The sequence below is a fragment of the Schistocerca americana genome, chromosome 4, assembly GCF_021461395.2.
Source record: "Schistocerca americana isolate TAMUIC-IGC-003095 chromosome 4, iqSchAmer2.1, whole genome shotgun sequence".
Lineage (NCBI taxonomy): Eukaryota > Metazoa > Arthropoda > Insecta > Orthoptera > Acrididae > Schistocerca > Schistocerca americana.
In genome coordinates this window covers 588,122,557-588,148,734 of record NC_060122.1, presented here as the reverse complement: position 1 = coordinate 588,148,734, position 26,178 = coordinate 588,122,557, and the positions used below count along the sequence as shown (strand labels likewise).

At 43.6% G+C, this 26,178-nt stretch overlaps 1 protein-coding gene and 1 non-coding gene across 3 annotated transcripts in view; one reads left to right on the top strand and one right to left on the bottom strand.

Annotated features, from left to right (window-relative positions):
* LOC124612475 (band 3 anion transport protein) overlaps positions 1–26,178 on the top strand; it is an 860,143-nt gene that overhangs the window by 582,995 nt on the left and 250,970 nt on the right. The window lies entirely within an intron of this gene.
* Trnas-gga lies at positions 20,102–20,185 on the bottom strand. The gene is given in 2 exon segments: positions 20,102–20,136; positions 20,146–20,185. It is a non-coding gene; the product is annotated as a tRNA-Ser (tRNA).

Sequence of the window (26,178 nt, the reverse complement as noted above, 5' to 3'; positions counted from 1 at the left end):
GCACTATGGGACTTAACATCTGAGGTCATCAGTCCACTAGAACTTAGAACTACTTAAACCTAACTAACCTAAGGACATCACACACATCCATGCCCGAGACAGGATTCGAACCTGCGACCGTAGCGGTCGCGTGGCTCCAGACTGAAGTGCCTAGAAACGCTCGGTCACACTGGCAGGCCAACAAAAATTAAAGCTCTTGAAATGTGTTACGGTAGTACGATAATGAGAAAAGAACAGACAAAACAAAAACCAAATCAGCAAGCATTTATGAAAACTCTATCAAGGAGAGATTCAAAATGGTTCAAATGGCTCTGAGCACTATGGGACTTAACATCTGAGGTCATCAGTCCACTAGAACTTAGAACTACTTAAACCTAACTAACCTAAGGACATCACACACATCCATGCCCGAGACAGGATTCGAACCTGCGACCGTAGCGGTCGCGTGGCTCCAGACTGAAGTGCCTAGAAACGCTCGGTCACACTGGCAGGCCAACAAAAATTAAAGCTCTTGAAATGTGTTACGGTAGTACGATAATGAGAAAAGAACAGACAAAACAAAAACCAAATCAGCAAGCATTTATGAAAACTCTATCAAGGAGAGATTCAAAATGGTTCAAATGGCTCTGAGCACTATGGGACTTAACATCTGAGGTCATCAGTCCACTAGAACTTAGAACTACTTAAACCTAACTAACCTAAGGACATCACACACATCCATGCCCGAGACAGGATTCGAACCTGCGACCGTAGCGGTCGCGTGGCTCCAGACTGAAGTGCCTAGAAACGCTCGGTCACACTGGCAGGCCAACAAAAATTAAAGCTCTTGAAATGTGTTACGGTAGTACGATAATGAGAAAAGAACAGACAAAACAAAAACCAAATCAGCAAGCATTTATGAAAACTCTATCAAGGAGAGATTCAAAATGGTTCAAATGGCTCTGAGCACTATGGGACTTAACATCTGAGGTCATCAGTCCACTAGAACTTAGAACTACTTAAACCTAACTAACCTAAGGACATCACACACATCCATGCCCGAGACAGGATTCGAACCTGCGACCGTAGCGGTCGCGTGGCTCCAGACTGAAGTGCCTAGAAACGCTCGGTCACACTGGCAGGCCAACAAAAATTAAAGCTCTTGAAATGTGTTACGGCAGTACGATAATGAGAAAAGAACAGACAAAACAAAAACCAAATCAGCAAGCATTTATGAAAACTCTATCAAGGAGAGATTCAAAATGGTTCAAATGGCTCTGAGCACTATGGGACTTAACATCTGAGGTCATCAGTCCACTAGAACTTAGAACTACTTAAACCTAACTAACCTAAGGACATCACACACATCCATGCCCGAGACAGGATTCGAACCTGCGACCGTAGCGGTCGCGTGGCTCCAGACTGAAGTGCCTAGAAACGCTCGGTCACACTGGCAGGCCAACAAAAATTAAAGCTCTTGAAATGTGTTACGGTAGTACGATAATGAGAAAAGAACAGACAAAACAAAAACCAAATCAGCAAGCATTTATGAAAACTCTATCAAGGAGAGATTCAAAATGGTTCAAATGGCTCTGAGCACTATGGGACTTAACATCTGAGGTCATCAGTCCACTAGAACTTAGAACTACTTAAACCTAACTAACCTAAGGACATCACACACATCCATGCCCGAGACAGGATTCGAACCTGCGACCGTAGCGGTCGCGTGGCTCCAGACTGAAGTGCCTAGAAACGCTCGGTCACACTGGCAGGCCAACAAAAATTAAAGCTCTTGAAATGTGTTACGGTAGTACGATAATGAGAAAAGAACAGACAAAACAAAAACCAAATCAGCAAGCATTTATGAAAACTCTATCAAGGAGAGATTCAAAATGGTTCAAATGGCTCTGAGCACTATGGGACTTAACATCTGAGGTCATCAGTCCACTAGAACTTAGAACTACTTAAACCTAACTAACCTAAGGACATCACACACATCCATGCCCGAGACAGGATTCGAACCTGCGACCGTAGCGGTCGCGTGGCTCCAGACTGAAGTGCCTAGAAACGCTCGGTCACACTGGCAGGCCAACAAAAATTAAAGCTCTTGAAATGTGTTACGGTAGTACGATAATGAGAAAAGAACAGACAAAACAAAAACCAAATCAGCAAGCATTTATGAAAACTCTATCAAGGAGAGATTCAAAATGGTTCAAATGGCTCTGAGCACTATGGGACTTAACATCTGAGGTCATCAGTCCACTAGAACTTAGAACTACTTAAACCTAACTAACCTAAGGACATCACACACATCCATGCCCGAGACAGGATTCGAACCTGCGACCGTAGCGGTCGCGTGGCTCCAGACTGAAGTGCCTAGAAACGCTCGGTCACACTGGCAGGCCAACAAAAATTAAAGCTCTTGAAATGTGTTACGGCAGTACGATAATGAGAAAAGAACAGACAAAACAAAAACCAAATCAGCAAGCATTTATGAAAACTCTATCAAGGAGAGATTCAAAATGGTTCAAATGGCTCTGAGCACTATGGGACTTAACATCTGAGGTCATCAGTCCACTAGAACTTAGAACTACTTAAACCTAACTAACCTAAGGACATCACACACATCCATGCCCGAGACAGGATTCGAACCTGCGACCGTAGCGGTCGCGTGGCTCCAGACTGAAGTGCCTAGAAACGCTCGGTCACACTGGCAGGCCAACAAAAATTAAAGCTCTTGAAATGTGTTACGGTAGTACGATAATGAGAAAAGAACAGACAAAACAAAAACCAAATCAGCAAGCATTTATGAAAACTCTATCAAGGAGAGATTCAAAATGGTTCAAATGGCTCTGAGCACTATGGGACTTAACATCTGAGGTCATCAGTCCACTAGAACTTAGAACTACTTAAACCTAACTAACCTAAGGACATCACACACATCCATGCCCGAGACAGGATTCGAACCTGCGACCGTAGCGGTCGCGTGGCTCCAGACTGAAGTGCCTAGAAACGCTCGGTCACACTGGCAGGCCAACAAAAATTAAAGCTCTTGAAATGTGTTACGGTAGTACGATAATGAGAAAAGAACAGACAAAACAAAAACCAAATCAGCAAGCATTTATGAAAACTCTATCAAGGAGAGATTCAAAATGGTTCAAATGGCTCTGAGCACTATGGGACTTAACATCTGAGGTCATCAGTCCACTAGAACTTAGAACTACTTAAACCTAACTAACCTAAGGACATCACACACATCCATGCCCGAGACAGGATTCGAACCTGCGACCGTAGCGGTCGCGTGGCTCCAGACTGAAGTGCCTAGAAACGCTCGGTCACACTGGCAGGCCAACAAAAATTAAAGCTCTTGAAATGTGTTACGGTAGTACGATAATGAGAAAAGAACAGACAAAACAAAAACCAAATCAGCAAGCATTTATGAAAACTCTATCAAGGAGAGATTCAAAATGGTTCAAATGGCTCTGAGCACTATGGGACTTAACATCTGAGGTCATCAGTCCACTAGAACTTAGAACTACTTAAACCTAACTAACCTAAGGACATCACACACATCCATGCCCGAGACAGGATTCGAACCTGCGACCGTAGCGGTCGCGTGGCTCCAGACTGAAGTGCCTAGAAACGCTCGGTCACACTGGCAGGCCAACAAAAATTAAAGCTCTTGAAATGTGTTACGGTAGTACGATAATGAGAAAAGAACAGACAAAACAAAAACCAAATCAGCAAGCATTTATGAAAACTCTATCAAGGAGAGATTCAAAATGGTTCAAATGGCTCTGAGCACTATGGGACTTAACATCTGAGGTCATCAGTCCACTAGAACTTAGAACTACTTAAACCTAACTAACCTAAGGACATCACACACATCCATGCCCGAGACAGGATTCGAACCTGCGACCGTAGCGGTCGCGTGGCTCCAGACTGAAGTGCCTAGAAACGCTCGGTCACACTGGCAGGCCAACAAAAATTAAAGCTCTTGAAATGTGTTACGGTAGTACGATAATGAGAAAAGAACAGACAAAACAAAAACCAAATCAGCAAGCATTTATGAAAACTCTATCAAGGAGAGATTCAAAATGGTTCAAATGGCTCTGAGCACTATGGGACTTAACATCTGAGGTCATCAGTCCACTAGAACTTAGAACTACTTAAACCTAACTAACCTAAGGACATCACACACATCCATGCCCGAGACAGGATTCGAACCTGCGACCGTAGCGGTCGCGTGGCTCCAGACTGAAGTGCCTAGAAACGCTCGGTCACACTGGCAGGCCAACAAAAATTAAAGCTCTTGAAATGTGTTACGGTAGTACGATAATGAGAAAAGAACAGACAAAACAAAAACCAAATCAGCAAGCATTTATGAAAACTCTATCAAGGAGAGATTCAAAATGGTTCAAATGGCTCTGAGCACTATGGGACTTAACATCTGAGGTCATCAGTCCACTAGAACTTAGAACTACTTAAACCTAACTAACCTAAGGACATCACACACATCCATGCCCGAGACAGGATTCGAACCTGCGACCGTAGCGGTCGCGTGGCTCCAGACTGAAGTGCCTAGAAACGCTCGGTCACACTGGCAGGCCAACAAAAATTAAAGCTCTTGAAATGTGTTACGGTAGTACGATAATGAGAAAAGAACAGACAAAACAAAAACCAAATCAGCAAGCATTTATGAAAACTCTATCAAGGAGAGATTCAAAATGGTTCAAATGGCTCTGAGCACTATGGGACTTAACATCTGAGGTCATCAGTCCACTAGAACTTAGAACTACTTAAACCTAACTAACCTAAGGACATCACACACATCCATGCCCGAGACAGGATTCGAACCTGCGACCGTAGCGGTCGCGTGGCTCCAGACTGAAGTGCCTAGAAACGCTCGGTCACACTGGCAGGCCAACAAAAATTAAAGCTCTTGAAATGTGTTACGGTAGTACGATAATGAGAAAAGAACAGACAAAACAAAAACCAAATCAGCAAGCATTTATGAAAACTCTATCAAGGAGAGATTCAAAATGGTTCAAATGGCTCTGAGCACTATGGGACTTAACATCTGAGGTCATCAGTCCACTAGAACTTAGAACTACTTAAACCTAACTAACCTAAGGACATCACACACATCCATGCCCGAGACAGGATTCGAACCTGCGACCGTAGCGGTCGCGTGGCTCCAGACTGAAGTGCCTAGAAACGCTCGGTCACACTGGCAGGCCAACAAAAATTAAAGCTCTTGAAATGTGTTACGGCAGTACGATAATGAGAAAAGAACAGACAAAACAAAAACCAAATCAGCAAGCATTTATGAAAACTCTATCAAGGAGAGATTCAAAATGGTTCAAATGGCTCTGAGCACTATGGGACTTAACATCTGAGGTCATCAGTCCACTAGAACTTAGAACTACTTAAACCTAACTAACCTAAGGACATCACACACATCCATGCCCGAGACAGGATTCGAACCTGCGACCGTAGCGGTCGCGTGGCTCCAGACTGAAGTGCCTAGAAACGCTCGGTCACACTGGCAGGCCAACAAAAATTAAAGCTCTTGAAATGTGTTACGGTAGTACGATAATGAGAAAAGAACAGACAAAACAAAAACCAAATCAGCAAGCATTTATGAAAACTCTATCAAGGAGAGATTCAAAATGGTTCAAATGGCTCTGAGCACTATGGGACTTAACATCTGAGGTCATCAGTCCACTAGAACTTAGAACTACTTAAACCTAACTAACCTAAGGACATCACACACATCCATGCCCGAGACAGGATTCGAACCTGCGACCGTAGCGGTCGCGTGGCTCCAGACTGAAGTGCCTAGAAACGCTCGGTCACACTGGCAGGCCAACAAAAATTAAAGCTCTTGAAATGTGTTACGGTAGTACGATAATGAGAAAAGAACAGACAAAACAAAAACCAAATCAGCAAGCATTTATGAAAACTCTATCAAGGAGAGATTCAAAATGGTTCAAATGGCTCTGAGCACTATGGGACTTAACATCTGAGGTCATCAGTCCACTAGAACTTAGAACTACTTAAACCTAACTAACCTAAGGACATCACACACATCCATGCCCGAGACAGGATTCGAACCTGCGACCGTAGCGGTCGCGTGGCTCCAGACTGAAGTGCCTAGAAACGCTCGGTCACACTGGCAGGCCAACAAAAATTAAAGCTCTTGAAATGTGTTACGGTAGTACGATAATGAGAAAAGAACAGACAAAACAAAAACCAAATCAGCAAGCATTTATGAAAACTCTATCAAGGAGAGATTCAAAATGGTTCAAATGGCTCTGAGCACTATGGGACTTAACATCTGAGGTCATCAGTCCACTAGAACTTAGAACTACTTAAACCTAACTAACCTAAGGACATCACACACATCCATGCCCGAGACAGGATTCGAACCTGCGACCGTAGCGGTCGCGTGGCTCCAGACTGAAGTGCCTAGAAACGCTCGGTCACACTGGCAGGCCAACAAAAATTAAAGCTCTTGAAATGTGTTACGGCAGTACGATAATGAGAAAAGAACAGACAAAACAAAAACCAAATCAGCAAGCATTTATGAAAACTCTATCAAGGAGAGATTCAAAATGGTTCAAATGGCTCTGAGCACTATGGGACTTAACATCTGAGGTCATCAGTCCACTAGAACTTAGAACTACTTAAACCTAACTAACCTAAGGACATCACACACATCCATGCCCGAGACAGGATTCGAACCTGCGACCGTAGCGGTCGCGTGGCTCCAGACTGAAGTGCCTAGAAACGCTCGGTCACACTGGCAGGCCAACAAAAATTAAAGCTCTTGAAATGTGTTACGGTAGTACGATAATGAGAAAAGAACAGACAAAACAAAAACCAAATCAGCAAGCATTTATGAAAACTCTATCAAGGAGAGATTCAAAATGGTTCAAATGGCTCTGAGCACTATGGGACTTAACATCTGAGGTCATCAGTCCACTAGAACTTAGAACTACTTAAACCTAACTAACCTAAGGACATCACACACATCCATGCCCGAGACAGGATTCGAACCTGCGACCGTAGCGGTCGCGTGGCTCCAGACTGAAGTGCCTAGAAACGCTCGGTCACACTGGCAGGCCAACAAAAATTAAAGCTCTTGAAATGTGTTACGGTAGTACGATAATGAGAAAAGAACAGACAAAACAAAAACCAAATCAGCAAGCATTTATGAAAACTCTATCAAGGAGAGATTCAAAATGGTTCAAATGGCTCTGAGCACTATGGGACTTAACATCTGAGGTCATCAGTCCACTAGAACTTAGAACTACTTAAACCTAACTAACCTAAGGACATCACACACATCCATGCCCGAGACAGGATTCGAACCTGCGACCGTAGCGGTCGCGTGGCTCCAGACTGAAGTGCCTAGAAACGCTCGGTCACACTGGCAGGCCAACAAAAATTAAAGCTCTTGAAATGTGTTACGGTAGTACGATAATGAGAAAAGAACAGACAAAACAAAAACCAAATCAGCAAGCATTTATGAAAACTCTATCAAGGAGAGATTCAAAATGGTTCAAATGGCTCTGAGCACTATGGGACTTAACATCTGAGGTCATCAGTCCACTAGAACTTAGAACTACTTAAACCTAACTAACCTAAGGACATCACACACATCCATGCCCGAGACAGGATTCGAACCTGCGACCGTAGCGGTCGCGTGGCTCCAGACTGAAGTGCCTAGAAACGCTCGGTCACACTGGCAGGCCAACAAAAATTAAAGCTCTTGAAATGTGTTACGGTAGTACGATAATGAGAAAAGAACAGACAAAACAAAAACCAAATCAGCAAGCATTTATGAAAACTCTATCAAGGAGAGATTCAAAATGGTTCAAATGGCTCTGAGCACTATGGGACTTAACATCTGAGGTCATCAGTCCACTAGAACTTAGAACTACTTAAACCTAACTAACCTAAGGACATCACACACATCCATGCCCGAGACAGGATTCGAACCTGCGACCGTAGCGGTCGCGTGGCTCCAGACTGAAGTGCCTAGAAACGCTCGGTCACACTGGCAGGCCAACAAAAATTAAAGCTCTTGAAATGTGTTACGGTAGTACGATAATGAGAAAAGAACAGACAAAACAAAAACCAAATCAGCAAGCATTTATGAAAACTCTATCAAGGAGAGATTCAAAATGGTTCAAATGGCTCTGAGCACTATGGGACTTAACATCTGAGGTCATCAGTCCACTAGAACTTAGAACTACTTAAACCTAACTAACCTAAGGACATCACACACATCCATGCCCGAGACAGGATTCGAACCTGCGACCGTAGCGGTCGCGTGGCTCCAGACTGAAGTGCCTAGAAACGCTCGGTCACACTGGCAGGCCAACAAAAATTAAAGCTCTTGAAATGTGTTACGGTAGTACGATAATGAGAAAAGAACAGACAAAACAAAAACCAAATCAGCAAGCATTTATGAAAACTCTATCAAGGAGAGATTCAAAATGGTTCAAATGGCTCTGAGCGCTATGGGACTTAACTGCTGTGGTCATCAGTCCCCTAGAACTTAGAACTACTTAAACCTAACTAACCTAAGGACATCACACACATCCATGCCCGAGACAGGATTCGAACCTGCGACCGTAGCGGTCGCGTGGCTCCAGACTGAAGTGCCTAGAAACGCTCGGTCACACTGGCAGGCCAACAAAAATTAAAGCTCTTGAAATGTGTTACGGTAGTACGATAATGAGAAAAGAACAGACAAAACAAAAACCAAATCAGCAAGCATTTATGAAAACTCTATCAAGGAGAGATTCAAAATGGTTCAAATGGCTCTGAGCACTATGGGACTTAACATCTGAGGTCATCAGTCCACTAGAACTTAGAACTACTTAAACCTAACTAACCTAAGGACATCACACACATCCATGCCCGAGACAGGATTCGAACCTGCGACCGTAGCGGTCGCGTGGCTCCAGACTGAAGTGCCTAGAAACGCTCGGTCACACTGGCAGGCCAACAAAAATTAAAGCTCTTGAAATGTGTTACGGTAGTACGATAATGAGAAAAGAACAGACAAAACAAAAACCAAATCAGCAAGCATTTATGAAAACTCTATCAAGGAGAGATTCAAAATGGTTCAAATGGCTCTGAGCACTATGGGACTTAACATCTGAGGTCATCAGTCCACTAGAACTTAGAACTACTTAAACCTAACTAACCTAAGGACATCACACACATCCATGCCCGAGACAGGATTCGAACCTGCGACCGTAGCGGTCGCGTGGCTCCAGACTGAAGTGCCTAGAAACGCTCGGTCACACTGGCAGGCCAACAAAAATTAAAGCTCTTGAAATGTGTTACGGTAGTACGATAATGAGAAAAGAACAGACAAAACAAAAACCAAATCAGCAAGCATTTATGAAAACTCTATCAAGGAGAGATTCAAAATGGTTCAAATGGCTCTGAGCGCTATGGGACTTAACTGCTGTGGTCATCAGTCCCCTAGAACTTAGAACTACTTAAACCTAACTAACCTAAGGACATCACACACATCCATGCCCGAGACAGGATTCGAACCTGCGACCGTAGCGGTCGCGTGGCTCCAGACTGAAGTGCCTAGAAACGCTCGGTCACACTGGCAGGCCAACAAAAATTAAAGCTCTTGAAATGTGTTACGGTAGTACGATAATGAGAAAAGAACAGACAAAACAAAAACCAAATCAGCAAGCATTTATGAAAACTCTATCAAGGAGAGATTCAAAATGGTTCAAATGGCTCTGAGCACTATGGGACTTAACATCTGAGGTCATCAGTCCCCTAGAACTTAGAACTACTTAAACCTAACTAACCTAAGGACATCACACACATCCATGCCCGAGACAGGATTCGAACCTGCGACCGTAGCGGTCGCGTGGCTCCAGACTGAAGTGCCTAGAAACGCTCGGTCACACTGGCAGGCCAACAAAAATTAAAGCTCTTGAAATGTGTTACGGTAGTACGATAATGAGAAAAGAACAGACAAAACAAAAACCAAATCAGCAAGCATTTATGAAAACTCTATCAAGGAGAGATTCAAAATGGTTCAAATGGCTCTGAGCACTATGGGACTTAACATCTGAGGTCATCAGTCCACTAGAACTTAGAACTACTTAAACCTAACTAACCTAAGGACATCACACACATCCATGCCCGAGACAGGATTCGAACCTGCGACCGTAGCGGTCGCGTGGCTCCAGACTGAAGTGCCTAGAAACGCTCGGTCACACTGGCAGGCCAACAAAAATTAAAGCTCTTGAAATGTGTTACGGTAGTACGATAATGAGAAAAGAACAGACAAAACAAAAACCAAATCAGCAAGCATTTATGAAAACTCTATCAAGGAGAGATTCAAAATGGTTCAAATGGCTCTGAGCACTATGGGACTTAACATCTGAGGTCATCAGTCCACTAGAACTTAGAACTACTTAAACCTAACTAACCTAAGGACATCACACACATCCATGCCCGAGACAGGATTCGAACCTGCGACCGTAGCGGTCGCGTGGCTCCAGACTGAAGTGCCTAGAAACGCTCGGTCACACCGGCAGGCCAACAAAAATTAAAGCTCTTGAAATGTGTTACGGTAGTACGATAATGAGAAAAGAACAGACAAAACAAAAACCAAATCAGCAAGCATTTATGAAAACTCTATCAAGGAGAGATTCAAAATGGTTCAAATGGCTCTGAGCGCTATGGGACTTAACTGCTGTGGTCATCAGTCCCCTAGAACTTAGAACTACTTAAACCTAACTAACCTAAGGACATCACACACATCCATGCCCGAGACAGGATTCGAACCTGCGACCGTAGCGGTCGCGTGGCTCCAGACTGAAGTGCCTAGAAACGCTCGGTCACACTGGCAGGCCAACAAAAATTAAAGCTCTTGAAATGTGTTACGGTAGTACGATAATGAGAAAAGAACAGACAAAACAAAAACCAAATCAGCAAGCATTTATGAAAACTCTATCAAGGAGAGATTCAAAATGGTTCAAATGGCTCTGAGCACTATGGGACTTAACATCTGAGGTCATCAGTCCACTAGAACTTAGAACTACTTAAACCTAACTAACCTAAGGACATCACACACATCCATGCCCGAGACAGGATTCGAACCTGCGACCGTAGCGGTCGCGTGGCTCCAGACTGAAGTGCCTAGAAACGCTCGGTCACACCGGCAGGCCAACAAAAATTAAAGCTCTTGAAATGTGTTACGGTAGTACGATAATGAGAAAAGAACAGACAAAACAAAAACCAAATCAGCAAGCATTTATGAAAACTCTATCAAGGAGAGATTCAAAATGGTTCAAATGGCTCTGAGCGCTATGGGACTTAACTGCTGTGGTCATCAGTCCCCTAGAACTTAGAACTACTTAAACCTAACTAACCTAAGGACATCACACACATCCATGCCCGAGACAGGATTCGAACCTGCGACCGTAGCGGTCGCGTGGCTCCAGACTGAAGTGCCTAGAAACGCTCGGTCACACTGGCAGGCCAACAAAAATTAAAGCTCTTGAAATGTGTTACGGTAGTACGATAATGAGAAAAGAACAGACAAAACAAAAACCAAATCAGCAAGCATTTATGAAAACTCTATCAAGGAGAGATTCAAAATGGTTCAAATGGCTCTGAGCACTATGGGACTTAACATCTGAGGTCATCAGTCCACTAGAACTTAGAACTACTTAAACCTAACTAACCTAAGGACATCACACACATCCATGCCCGAGACAGGATTCGAACCTGCGACCGTAGCGGTCGCGTGGCTCCAGACTGAAGTGCCTAGAAACGCTCGGTCACACCGGCAGGCCAACAAAAATTAAAGCTCTTGAAATGTGTTACGGTAGTACGATAATGAGAAAAGAACAGACAAAACAAAAACCAAATCAGCAAGCATTTATGAAAACTCTATCAAGGAGAGATTCAAAATGGTTCAAATGGCTCTGAGCACTATGGGACTTAACATCTGAGGTCATCAGTCCACTAGAACTTAGAACTACTTAAACCTAACTAACCTAAGGACATCACACACATCCATGCCCGAGACAGGATTCGAACCTGCGACCGTAGCGGTCGCGTGGCTCCAGACTGAAGTGCCTAGAAACGCTCGGTCACACCGGCAGGCCAACAAAAATTAAAGCTCTTGAAATGTGTTACGGTAGTACGATAATGAGAAAAGAACAGACAAAACAAAAACCAAATCAGCAAGCATTTATGAAAACTCTATCAAGGAGAGATTCAAAATGGTTCAAATGGCTCTGAGCACTATGGGACTTAACATCTGAGGTCATCAGTCCACTAGAACTTAGAACTACTTAAACCTAACTAACCTAAGGACATCACACACATCCATGCCCGAGACAGGATTCGAACCTGCGACCGTAGCGGTCGCGTGGCTCCAGACTGAAGTGCCTAGAAACGCTCGGTCACACCGGCAGGCCAACAAAAATTAAAGCTCTTGAAATGTGTTACGGTAGTACGATAATGAGAAAAGAACAGACAAAACAAAAACCAAATCAGCAAGCATTTATGAAAACTCTATCAAGGAGAGATTCAAAATGGTTCAAATGGCTCTGAGCACTATGGGACTTAACATCTGAGGTCATCAGTCCACTAGAACTTAGAACTACTTAAACCTAACTAACCTAAGGACATCACACACATCCATGCCCGAGACAGGATTCGAACCTGCGACCGTAGCGGTCGCGTGGCTCCAGACTGAAGTGCCTAGAAACGCTCGGTCACACCGGCAGGCCAACAAAAATTAAAGCTCTTGAAATGTGTTACGGTAGTACGATAATGAGAAAAGAACAGACAAAACAAAAACCAAATCAGCAAGCATTTATGAAAACTCTATCAAGGAGAGATTCAAAATGGTTCAAATGGCTCTGAGCACTATGGGACTTAACATCTGAGGTCATCAGTCCACTAGAACTTAGAACTACTTAAACCTAACTAACCTAAGGACATCACACACATCCATGCCCGAGACAGGATTCGAACCTGCGACCGTAGCGGTCGCGTGGCTCCAGACTGAAGTGCCTAGAAACGCTCGGTCACACCGGCAGGCCAACAAAAATTAAAGCTCTTGAAATGTGTTACGGTAGTACGATAATGAGAAAAGAACAGACAAAACAAAAACCAAATCAGCAAGCATTTATGAAAACTCTATCAAGGAGAGATTCAAAATGGTTCAAATGGCTCTGAGCACTATGGGACTTAACATCTGAGGTCATCAGTCCACTAGAACTTAGAACTACTTAAACCTAACTAACCTAAGGACATCACACACATCCATGCCCGAGACAGGATTCGAACCTGCGACCGTAGCGGTCGCGTGGCTCCAGACTGAAGTGCCTAGAAACGCTCGGTCACACCGGCAGGCCAACAAAAATTAAAGCTCTTGAAATGTGTTACGGTAGTACGATAATGAGAAAAGAACAGACAAAACAAAAACCAAATCAGCAAGCATTTATGAAAACTCTATCAAGGAGAGATTCAAAATGGTTCAAATGGCTCTGAGCACTATGGGACTTAACATCTGAGGTCATCAGTCCACTAGAACTTAGAACTACTTAAACCTAACTAACCTAAGGACATCACACACATCCATGCCCGAGACAGGATTCGAACCTGCGACCGTAGCGGTCGCGTGGCTCCAGACTGAAGTGCCTAGAAACGCTCGGTCACACCGGCAGGCCAACAAAAATTAAAGCTCTTGAAATGTGTTACGGTAGTACGATAATGAGAAAAGAACAGACAAAACAAAAACCAAATCAGCAAGCATTTATGAAAACTCTATCAAGGAGAGATTCAAAATGGTTCAAATGGCTCTGAGCACTATGGGACTTAACATCTGAGGTCATCAGTCCACTAGAACTTAGAACTACTTAAACCTAACTAACCTAAGGACATCACACACATCCATGCCCGAGACAGGATTCGAACCTGCGACCGTAGCGGTCGCGTGGCTCCAGACTGAAGTGCCTAGAAACGCTCGGTCACACCGGCAGGCCAACAAAAATTAAAGCTCTTGAAATGTGTTACGGTAGTACGATAATGAGAAAAGAACAGACAAAACAAAAACCAAATCAGCAAGCATTTATGAAAACTCTATCAAGGAGAGATTCAAAATGGTTCAAATGGCTCTGAGCACTATGGGACTTAACATCTGAGGTCATCAGTCCACTAGAACTTAGAACTACTTAAACCTAACTAACCTAAGGACATCACACACATCCATGCCCGAGACAGGATTCGAACCTGCGACCGTAGCGGTCGCGTGGCTCCAGACTGAAGTGCCTAGAAACGCTCGGTCACACTGGCAGGCCAACAAAAATTAAAGCTCTTGAAATGTGTTACGGTAGTACGATAATGAGAAAAGAACAGACAAAACAAAAACCAAATCAGCAAGCATTTATGAAAACTCTATCAAGGAGAGATTCAAAATGGTTCAAATGGCTCTGAGCACTATGGGACTTAACATCTGAGGTCATCAGTCCACTAGAACTTAGAACTACTTAAACCTAACTAACCTAAGGACATCACACACATCCATGCCCGAGACAGGATTCGAACCTGCGACCGTAGCGGTCGCGTGGCTCCAGACTGAAGTGCCTAGAAACGCTCGGTCACACTGGCAGGCCAACAAAAATTAAAGCTCTTGAAATGTGTTACGGTAGTACGATAATGAGAAAAGAACAGACAAAACAAAAACCAAATCAGCAAGCATTTATGAAAACTCTATCAAGGAGAGATTCAAAATGGTTCAAATGGCTCTGAGCACTATGGGACTTAACATCTGAGGTCATCAGTCCACTAGAACTTAGAACTACTTAAACCTAACTAACCTAAGGACATCACACACATCCATGCCCGAGACAGGATTCGAACCTGCGACCGTAGCGGTCGCGTGGCTCCAGACTGAAGTGCCTAGAAACGCTCGGTCACACTGGCAGGCCAACAAAAATTAAAGCTCTTGAAATGTGTTACGGTAGTACGATAATGAGAAAAGAACAGACAAAACAAAAACCAAATCAGCAAGCATTTATGAAAACTCTATCAAGGAGAGATTCAAAATGGTTCAAATGGCTCTGAGCACTATGGGACTTAACATCTGAGGTCATCAGTCCACTAGAACTTAGAACTACTTAAACCTAACTAACCTAAGGACATCACACACATCCATGCCCGAGACAGGATTCGAACCTGCGACCGTAGCGGTCGCGTGGCTCCAGACTGAAGTGCCTAGAAACGCTCGGTCACACCGGCAGGCCAACAAAAATTAAAGCTCTTGAAATGTGTTACGGTAGTACGATAATGAGAAAAGAACAGACAAAACAAAAACCAAATCAGCAAGCATTTATGAAAACTCTATCAAGGAGAGATTCAAAATGGTTCAAATGGCTCTGAGCACTATGGGACTTAACATCTGAGGTCATCAGTCCACTAGAACTTAGAACTACTTAAACCTAACTAACCTAAGGACATCACACACATCCATGCCCGAGACAGGATTCGAACCTGCGACCGTAGCGGTCGCGTGGCTCCAGACTGAAGTGCCTAGAAACGCTCGGTCACACTGGCAGGCCAACAAAAATTAAAGCTCTTGAAATGTGTTACGGTAGTACGATAATGAGAAAAGAACAGACAAAACAAAAACCAAATCAGCAAGCATTTATGAAAACTCTATCAAGGAGAGATTCAAAATGGTTCAAATGGCTCTGAGCACTATGGGACTTAACATCTGAGGTCATCAGTCCACTAGAACTTAGAACTACTTAAACCTAACTAACCTAAGGACATCACACACATCCATGCCCGAGACAGGATTCGAACCTGCGACCGTAGCGGTCGCGTGGCTCCAGACTGAAGTGCCTAGAAACGCTCGGTCACACCGGCAGGCCAACAAAAATTAAAGCTCTTGAAATGTGTTACGGTAGTACGATAATGAGAAAAGAACAGACAAAACAAAAACCAAATCAGCAAGCATTTATGAAAACTCTATCAAGGAGAGATTCAAAATGGTTCAAATGGCTCTGAGCACTATGGGACTTAACATCTGAGGTCATCAGTCCACTAGAACTTAGAACTACTTAAACCTAACTAACCTAAGGACATCACACACATCCATGCCCGAGACAGGATTCGAACCTGCGACCGTAGCGGTCGCGTGGCTCCAGACTGAAGTGCCTAGAAACGCTCGGTCACACTGGCAGGCCAACAAAAATTAAAGCTCTTGAAATGTGTTACGGTAGTACGATAATGAGAAAAGAACAGACAAAACAAAAACCAAATCAGCAAGCATTTATGAAAACTCTATCAAGGAGAGATTCAAAATGGTTCAAATGGCTCTGAGCACTATGGGACTTAACATCTGAGGTCATCAGTCCACTAGAACTTAGAACTACTTAAACCTAACTAACCTAAGGACATCACACACATCCATGCCCGAGACAGGATTCGAACCTGCGACCGTAGCGGTCGCGTGGCTCCAGACTGAAGTGCCTAGAAACGCTCGGTCACACTGGCAGGCCAACAAAAATTAAAGCTCTTGAAATGTGTTACGGTAGTACGATAATGAGAAAAGAACAGACAAAACAAAAACCAAATCAGCAAGCATTTATGAAAACTCTATCAAGGAGAGATTCAAAATGGTTCAAATGGCTCTGAGCACTATGGGACTTAACATCTGAGGTCATCAGTCCACTAGAACTTAGAACTACTTAAACCTAACTAACCTAAGGACATCACACACATCCATGCCCGAGACAGGATTCGAACCTGCGACCGTAGCGGTCGCGTGGCTCCAGACTGAAGTGCCTAGAAACGCTCGGTCACACCGGCAGGCCAACAAAAATTAAAGCTCTTGAAATGTGTTACGGTAGTACGATAATGAGAAAAGAACAGACAAAACAAAAACCAAATCAGCAAGCATTTATGAAAACTCTATCAAGGAGAGATTCAAAATGGTTCAAATGGCTCTGAGCACTATGGGACTTAACATCTGAGGTCATCAGTCCACTAGAACTTAGAACTACTTAAACCTAACTAACCTAAGGACATCACACACATCCATGCCCGAGACAGGATTCGAACCTGCGACCGTAGCGGTCGCGTGGCTCCAGACTGAAGTGCCTAGAAACGCTCGGTCACACTGGCAGGCCAACAAAAATTAAAGCTCTTGAAATGTGTTACGGTAGTACGATAATGAGAAAAGAACAGACAAAACAAAAACCAAATCAGCAAGCATTTATGAAAACTCTATCAAGGAGAGATTCAAAATGGTTCAAATGGCTCTGAGCACTATGGGACTTAACATCTGAGGTCATCAGTCCACTAGAACTTAGAACTACTTAAACCTAACTAACCTAAGGACATCACACACATCCATGCCCGAGACAGGATTCGAACCTGCGACCGTAGCGGTCGCGTGGCTCCAGACTGAAGTGCCTAGAAACGCTCGGTCACACCGGCAGGCCAACAAAAATTAAAGCTCTTGAAATGTGTTACGGTAGTACGATAATGAGAAAAGAACAGACAAAACAAAAACCAAATCAGCAAGCATTTATGAAAACTCTATCAAGGAGAGATTCAAAATGGTTCAAATGGCTCTGAGCACTATGGGACTTAACATCTGAGGTCATCAGTCCACTAGAACTTAGAACTACTTAAACCTAACTAACCTAAGGACATCACACACATCCATGCCCGAGACAGGATTCGAACCTGCGACCGTAGCGGTCGCGTGGCTCCAGACTGAAGTGCCTAGAAACGCTCGGTCACACCGGCAGGCCAACAAAAATTAAAGCTCTTGAAATGTGTTACGGTAGTACGATAATGAGAAAAGAACAGACAAAACAAAAACCAAATCAGCAAGCATTTATGAAAACTCTATCAAGGAGAGATTCAAAATGGTTCAAATGGCTCTGAGCACTATGGGACTTAACATCTGAGGTCATCAGTCCACTAGAACTTAGAACTACTTAAACCTAACTAACCTAAGGACATCACACACATCCATGCCCGAGACAGGATTCGAACCTGCGACCGTAGCGGTCGCGTGGCTCCAGACTGAAGTGCCTAGAAACGCTCGGTCACACCGGCAGGCCAACAAAAATTAAAGCTCTTGAAATGTGTTACGGTAGTACGATAATGAGAAAAGAACAGACAAAACAAAAACCAAATCAGCAAGCATTTATGAAAACTCTATCAAGGAGAGATTCAAAATGGTTCAAATGGCTCTGAGCACTATGGGACTTAACATCTGAGGTCATCAGTCCACTAGAACTTAGAACTACTTAAACCTAACTAACCTAAGGACATCACACACATCCATGCCCGAGACAGGATTCGAACCTGCGACCGTAGCGGTCGCGTGGCTCCAGACTGAAGTGCCTAGAAACGCTCGGTCACACCGGCAGGCCAACAAAAATTAAAGCTCTTGAAATGTGTTACGGTAGTACGATAATGAGAAAAGAACAGACAAAACAAAAACCAAATCAGCAAGCATTTATGAAAACTCTATCAAGGAGAGATTCAAAATGGTTCAAATGGCTCTGAGCACTATGGGACTTAACATCTGAGGTCATCAGTCCACTAGAACTTAGAACTACTTAAACCTAACTAACCTAAGGACATCACACACATCCATGCCCGAGACAGGATTCGAACCTGCGACCGTAGCGGTCGCGTGGCTCCAGACTGAAGTGCCTAGAAACGCTCGGTCACACTGGCAGGCCAACAAAAATTAAAGCTCTTGAAATGTGTTACGGTAGTACGATAATGAGAAAAGAACAGACAAAACAAAAACCAAATCAGCAAGCATTTATGAAAACTCTATCAAGGAGAGATTCAAAATGGTTCAAATGGCTCTGAGCACTATGGGACTTAACATCTGAGGTCATCAGTCCACTAGAACTTAGAACTACTTAAACCTAACTAACCTAAGGACATCACACACATCCATGCCCGAGACAGGATTCGAACCTGCGACCGTAGCGGTCGCGTGGCTCCAGACTGAAGTGCCTAGAAACGCTCGGTCACACCGGCAGGCCAACAAAAATTAAAGCTCTTGAAATGTGTTACGGTAGTACGATAATGAGAAAAGAACAGACAAAACAAAAACCAAATCAGCAAGCATTTATGAAAACTCTATCAAGGAGAGATTCAAAATGGTTCAAATGGCTCTGAGCGCTATGGGACTTAACTGCTGTGGTCATCAGTCCCCTAGAACTTAGAACTACTTAAACCTAACTAACCTAAGGACATTACAAATATCCATGCCCGAGGCAGGATTCGAACCTGCGACCGTAGCGGTCTTGCGGTTCCAGACTGCAGCGCCTTTAACCGCACGGCCACTTCGGCCGGCTCAAGGAGAGAAAATCGCACAATAATTCAAGGCTTATAAACTTTTTAATTGTAGTCTGCTACCCCAATTTTTCCACGACAACATCCTGTTCCTTTCAGATGTAGAACATTTTCAGTTCAATACTAGTTACTGAGCAACCAGTAAGTTTCAGAGTCTTGACATAGTGTCCATAAGCCACATTAGTCATACAAGGCACGTTATTAACTTAAGGATGCTCGAATGTTGCGTCAGCACCTGAAACTGAGTAATTGCTCCGTAACTGTCCTGTAACTGATGAAAATCGGTTAGCATTGTGGAAAACGTTTGATAGCAGACTCAATGAAAGACACTTCAACAGGCATTTGAAGGATCGGAAGTGGAGAGAGTTCTATGGAATACTAAAAGCACAGCGAGAGATTGGTTAATTGGATATCTGTTCTGATTTCCAAAATTAGATAACATGTCAACAGGGAGAATAACAGAAGGTTAAATTTTTACGGAGAGCAAATATTAGTAGTATTCGGTACAAGATATTGAGTAGTTCTGGGCAACTCTTGGAACTTGACGGATGGTATGTAATAGAAGATAACACATTAAAAAATGTCATTTCTGTATGTTTTACTTCAAAAATGGCTCTGAGCACTATGGGACTTAACTTCTGAGGTCATCAGTTCCCTAGAACTTAGAACTACTTAAACCTAACTAACCTAAGGACATCACACACATCCATGCCCGAGGCAGGATTCGAACCTGCGACCGTAGCGGGGGCATGGTTCCAGACTATAGCGCCTAGAACCGCTCGGCCACTCGGGCCGGCCTGTTTTACTTCGTTGATAGAATTCTGTCCTATTGATATTCAGGCTAATGCAAACCCAAACAAATGAAATACTTGCGTGGCTTGTCAGTGATACGTACTTACGGTGACGCTGGAGTGAACCACATAGCATGTACAGCGTGTGCGTAGAAAACGTACAGCCCCGTTAACAGACTGAAAATAAGCGCTGTCCAATGCTTCTAGCGATTTCTTCAAGACGTGTTGAGTTATTCGATAGACATACTGCTCATAGCCTGAGATGATTTCGTGTTTAAGAAAAGGTCACAGTTAAATTACTTAAATTGTACCAAATAAACACAAGAAGACGATTAAAACAAAGAAAATTTGAAAACTGCACATCGTCTGTGTACTCACTGACCCAACATAGGGTTATGGACATCTGCTGATCGGCTTTTAGTGGTTCTTCGAGGAATCTGAGGCTTGATTTTATAACTTCTTCTAACTCCGAGCTTTGGGTGGAGGGAGTCTCAGGGGAGCAACTGATGGGCAACCAGCAGTGAAAACCAACTTCTCTGAACTCGTCAAGCGCTTTCTTCACCACGGAATTAAATGAAGACTAAAATGAACAATGTGGTTAGAAACCTCACAAAGAGAGCAGTAGTCGGCGTTCATAGCCCGGGAAAGAAAAGGCTTGGTTCAGCTTTACGCCCCTTATCTTCATCATAGTGCCGAGTAAGTTGTATGAATAGCCAAGGCACTGGCGGGCACTAATCTCAAGTGCTGCAGAATGCAAGCGATTAGGCGGAAGTGTTTATCCAGATATCACTGACTGCAGGCGACTCGCTTGTCAGCGGAAGGTACGAGTTAGCCGTCTTATCGGCCACATTAGTCATCTCGGACTGCAAGTACAAAAATGAATATACATGCAGGTCTTATCACAGACCTACACGTAAAGCTATGGACAAGTTTCTATTTATAGAACTCTCTTCGAAGACTGAATTTCTCCTGTGTACTTTCTTTGTGCCGTTTATAACTGTGTTTAACGGTGCACCTTTTGTTCATGTAATTCTGAGAACGATAAACTGATCCTGCGTTCGAATTCTCCGCGGAAACGGAAATGTATGCAGATAAAGTGAGACGACACAGTCGTTCTGATAATTCACTCACGTTTGATAGGACAGGGTTTCCTGTGGTTTCTACTACATGTGGCGAATGATGACGTAGCTCCTTACATAACAACACTTACTATTCCATTAACTGTGCTCGTCCAATTGAGCTATCGATGAAACATCAACCTATAAACTCTCTTCCTCACTGATAAGTTCCTGCACTAGTTACGGAGAACACATACCATTAACGAGAAAGTTCTTTATCAGCATTGCATTCCGGTGATTCAGTATACTTGGATTAGATTACATCAGACTCATTTTTCGTTCGCAGGTCCATAGTGAGGTGGTTGTGGACGTGGAACACTTCATGAAAACAAAATACCGAACACGCATTTTACACAACTGATATGGTTAATTTCATTGTACAGATCCTAATGAAGTGGTCACCAAGGTTGTGGTACAAGGCGAAGAAATGGATCACTCTTTCATATAAAAATTAAGATAATAATTTTGAGAAACATGTAAACGTATACATTTTAATGTGCGTGATGGCTATAATTAACTCTTTCACGCCCCTCTTAAACTCAATTTTACTCTTACCTGATCTTTTCATAGTTGCTAGAAAAATATTAAAAATTGTATTTCTGACCAAAGGACACATTTTTGACCAAAGTAAGAGCCTTCATAAGTCTTAACGAAGTTTCTTCTTATTTCTAGCCGGCCGTTGTGGCCGAGCGGTTCTAGGCGCTTCAGTACGGAACCGCGCTGCTGGTACGGTCGCAGGTTCGTATCCTGCCTCGGGCATGGATGTATGTGATGTCCTTGATTTGGCACAACAATGGACTGTCGATTTTTGCACTTGAGGACCGATCGGCAATGCGTAAGATAATGAAAAAGGAGTATGCTATAGATGCTGCACTTAAAAGTAGTTACGTATTTGTCGCGAACGGCCCATCTATTGATTCGTGACTTGAAGATTGGCGTTTGATCGGAACTAGTTATCTATCAATAAATATCCTTTACAACAGCTCTTGATGATTCCATGATACCAGTCTGTACTCCTATTTCTAGTAATCAATCAGTGAACTCTGATGATCGCTGGAAAATGCGGTATACTGTTTAAAAAAATTAATTAAGTAATAAATACACTTAATAAAGTTTGTTTCGTGCAGTATATTCCGTTGCAATGTTAGCATATTACTTAGAAAACCTTTCTTCCTTTTAGGAACTTTTTACAGATGTATGGTTTTTCGTCAGTTTCTGCCACCCCTTTTCAGTAACAAGTGAACATAATGTATTTAAACTTCAAGTACATGTAACGGAATTCACATTTTGAGGGGCCTTTTTTTCATGGAGAGGACATTTGCCAATAATCACAGCGACTTTCCCCCGACTGATTAGAGGAGAATGGGAGGTGTGAATGGCGTGTTACTTCCCACATTTTCTCTTATAGGACGACTACGTAGGCGTGACAACGTTTTGAGGAGCCTGAAAGAGCAGCGCCACGCCAGCCAGCCAGCATTGCGGGCTGTGGAAACACTGGAGGCAGGCTTCCAGCACGGTATGCTTGCTCCACTCGGTTTCACTATCCAGTGTGAACCGGTAACAGCTGGTGTATTACAACGGTATTGAAGGATCCATTGCACGAGACGTTTATAGTTATTCCCTTTGCAATTGTGGTTGAATTATCAAGCTGGCTTCTCGAACTGCATCTATAAATCAATTTTCGAACTGTCACAAGGTGTTGATCCACTTTGTACCGGTTTGCATAGTAACGTCTACACATATCAAGGGTATGTCAGCTTGCAGTACGAAATTAACGATGCTGTTGCAGAGAATCGAAATGTTAATGGTCATTAGGAAGACCTACTCTGTGTTTAAGCACAACTTAAAATTATTGAGTCAATCTGGATGATTCTTCTTTTAACGTAGAGCGAGGTGGTTCAGTGGGAAAGTATACTAAATTACACTTTTATGCTGTTTATACGTCATTTAAGCCAAATTTTTGTTCTTTGTCCAGTGGTATCTATGTTACATCCCCAACAGAGTTGCTGTCGGTGGACTAGACATTAAAAACAGATAGCATTCTCTGGAGGCAATACCAAAAGTGAAGCTGCTTACTTCTGTGTTGTGCGCAGGCACACAGCACTTGTGTTCTGTATATGAAAAACTCTTTTTAATTCTGGCCACGTATTTTTGAGAATAGGACCTGATTTGTTTTTCTACCCAACAGAAAGCAAGCACATTAGAAAAACTGGGTACACGGTATCAACCTGCACGCCATTAAGTTGCTTCCAGATTTCCGTGCGAAAGTATAGCAGACCTACGCAATCCGAATAAGTTTCTGCAGATGAAGCTTTTTACTAAGGGAAGTTAATACAGTACAATAAAATTGCCAGTTTGTGTTGGAGATTCGTTATCGGTTAATTGCATTTGCATAATTAACACGCCTAACAGCAACTAACACATGCACTTAACTGGATCGTGAAGGGCTGTCAGCATCACGCAAGCTGCCCTTCCATGGTGCACTCTTTCTCTCAGAGAAGAATTTACACACTCTAGGGCCAATTACCAGCATGGTTAAAATCATGATGAGAGGGAGTTTTTAGTTGTTTGGGTGTGGTTCTCTTATTAAGCTTAAGAAAACGCTAAATTCGGAAGGATCTGAACGCATTCCGCAAAATTGTGTACTGAGTACAGTAGAGAAATAGATTGGAGACGATGACTGTATAAGACAGCCTCTGTGAGGCAATGGTTTGTTAATAATAACTTTGCTGGAATAGACTGGCCTGCCCAGAGCCACGACCTGTGCCCAGTGCAACACCTCTGGGACGAGTTAGAACGTCGATTTCGCTCCAACACAGCTATCTTTCCTTGTGTCGGCTCTTGAGGATGAAGGGGCTGTCAGTCCTCAACAAACTTTCAGACATCTCACTGGAAATGTCCCCAGTGTATTATTCCTTTTTGTACTGTCCCTTTCTGTACCATCCATTGTTGTATTGCAAATATGATTATTGTTTATTAATGTTGTCCCAAGCGTGAAATTCGCACAAAAGATATTACGTACACCGATGGAGAAAAGTCGAAACCCTAAGGAAAAAGTAATGCATAGTAGTGAAATTTCAGGAATAACTATGTCAAGGTAACATATTTAAGTGATTAACCTTGCAAGATCACAGGTTAACGTAAGCGCGAGTTATGGCATTACAAATGTGTAATGCCGGTACGTTAACAACCGACGTAACTGCCAAAACGTTGAATGCAAACGAGCGTGCATTGTGTTGCACAGGTGCGGGATATCAGTTTGTGACATGGAGCCCCATGCCTGTTGCACTTGGTAGGTCAATACAGGGACAGTTAATGCTGGTTGTGGATGACGCCGGAGTTGTCATCCGACGATGCTGCACACGTGCTCGACTGGAGACAGGTCTGGTAATCGAGCAGGCCAGGCATCACGACGGCACTCTGTAGAGCAGGGCTTCCCAAAGCGTGGTCCGCGGACCCCTTAGGGGTCCGCCGGCTCTTTCTAGGTGGTCCGCGGCCACGTTTCATCAAATCGTGTAAAATAATGAGTAAAATTATTGAATAAAAATGTGAAAATCAAATTCATCACCTTTGTTCGTGTGAAAAACGTGTACTTTTACTTCAGGTTGTATTCCCAAGCAGCCTTTGCGGTTCCTAAGTGAGAACGCATACACAGTTTAGTGCCGGAGAATGCGGCTTCTCTGATTGTTACGCAACAATATGGGGTCATTTGTGAGCCGACTCACGGCGCTAGATGCGCTGTAACCTTTTACACGTGAGCGGAGCGAGCTTTGTCGACCAATCACAGCACTCGCTGGCACGTATGCAGCCCCAAGCATCATTAAATGTTAAACTTGCTTTGCCAGTGCACTACCTATTTCATAAGTCGATTTTTGACCTTCAAGTTGTTTTCATTCATCTCTAAACCGAAGACTATTGATACTTCGGGTGGGGGGGGGGGGGGAGAGGGGGGTCATTGCGAACATGGCACTTGCATTAAGAAGCTTTCAGTTCCCATGGCTTTCGCTCTGAAATTTAAAGTAACTGTACTCTTGACTGACTAAGGGTCCGCCATGGATTTTCGACTGAAGAAGGGGTCCGCCAGCTGAAAAGGTTGGGAAGCCCTCCTGTAGAGCATGTTGCGTTACAACAGCGATATGTGCGTGAGAGATATCCTGCTGGAAAACACCCCTCGAATGCTGTTCATGAACGGCAGCAAAACATGTCGAATCACACACTGACATACAAATTTGTAGTCAGGGTGCGTGGGATAATCACGAGAGTGCTCCTACTGACATACGAAATCACAATCCAGACCATAACTCCAGGTTAAAGTCTAGTGTTTCCAGGCCACGGACTTGTTGCTCGCAGGTGCTCAGCTGGCTTTCTCCTAACCAACACAGGCCATTAATGGCACCGAAGCAGAACCAACTGCCATCTGAAAACACAACAGGCCTCCACTCCTTTCTCCAGTGAGCTCTTGCGTGACACCACTGAAGATGCAAACTGTGGTGGTGTCGGGTCAGTGTAATGCACGCTACAGAGCGTCTGGCTCGGAGCTGTCCTTGAAGTAACCGGTTTGTAACAGTTCATTGTGTCACTGCGGTGCCAGCTGCTGCTCAAATTACTGCTGCAGATGCAGTACGATGCACCAGAGCCGTGCGATGAACACGACGTTATTCCCTGCCGGTAGTGCCACTTCGCCGTGCGTAGCCTGGGCTTCTTGCCACCGTACCTTCCCGTGACCGCCGATGCCAGCAATCATGTACAATGGCTACATTCCTGCCATGTCTTTCTGCGATATCGTGGAACGAACGTCCAGCTTTTTGTAGCGCTGTTACACGACATCGTTCAAACACAGTGAACTGCTGATAATGGCATAGTTGTTGTCTCAAAGA